Genomic DNA, 945 nt, shown 5'->3' with positions numbered 1-945 from the left:
AGAGGCCATCTTCCATAGCTAGGCAGGAACTCTAGTGGAGCGACAGGGACACCAACCCAACCTTAAAACTTTCAACCCCAAATTTATCCTGTCTACAAGAAATGCAGGGTTGGGGGATGTAGCAGAGACTGCAGAAACAGCCAACCAATAACCTGCCTAACTAAAGACTCATCCCAGGGGTGAGCACCAATCCCTGACACTATTGAGGACACTCTGTTAGTTTGCAGACAAGGACTTTAGCATGGCTGTCCTCTGAGAGGCTCCACTAGTAGCTGACTCAGATAGATACAAACTAATACCCACAGCCAAACAGTGGATGGATCTTGGGGACTCTTATGGAAGAATTAGGAGAAGGATTGGGGCCCTAAAGGGTACAGGAACTTCACAGGAAGACCAACAGAGTCAACTAACTTGGACTCTTGGGGCTCTCAGAGTCTGAACCACCAAACAAAGAGCATACATGGGCTGGACCTAGGCACTCTGCACATATACAGCAGAAACGTACCTTGGTCTTCATGAAGGTCCTGAACAACTGGAGCAGGCCTATTCCAAAAGCTGTTGCCTGTCTGTGGGATATGTTCTTCTAACTGGGTTGCCTTGTGTGGTCGCAGTGGGAGAGAAGTCCCTCAGAGACTTGATGTGCCAGAGTGGGGGGGGATACTCAGGGGAGATACCACCCTCTCAGAGGAGAAGGAGAAGGGGGACCTAAAAGAGGGTCAGCGGGGGGGAGGGGCAGTGAGTGGGATGTAAAATAAATAAATACATACATACATACATACAAAGAAGATCTTCCTTTCATGTACCTCTACTTGGTAGCTGCCAGTCCTTGGTTTAATCCATTCTGGTAAATCCTTTGGGATTGGAATTATATTCATCCTGAGCCTACTTTCTGAACACTAACCAGAATGCCTTCCCACTTGTCCTTGCTCCTTTTTTTTTTTTTCT

Source organism: Grammomys surdaster, unplaced genomic scaffold (assembly GCF_004785775.1).
Source record: "Grammomys surdaster isolate TR1022 unplaced genomic scaffold, NIH_TR_1.0 161906, whole genome shotgun sequence".
In the NCBI taxonomy this organism is placed as follows: Eukaryota; Metazoa; Chordata; class Mammalia; order Rodentia; family Muridae; genus Grammomys; species Grammomys surdaster.
This window is presented reverse-complemented; position numbering follows the sequence as displayed.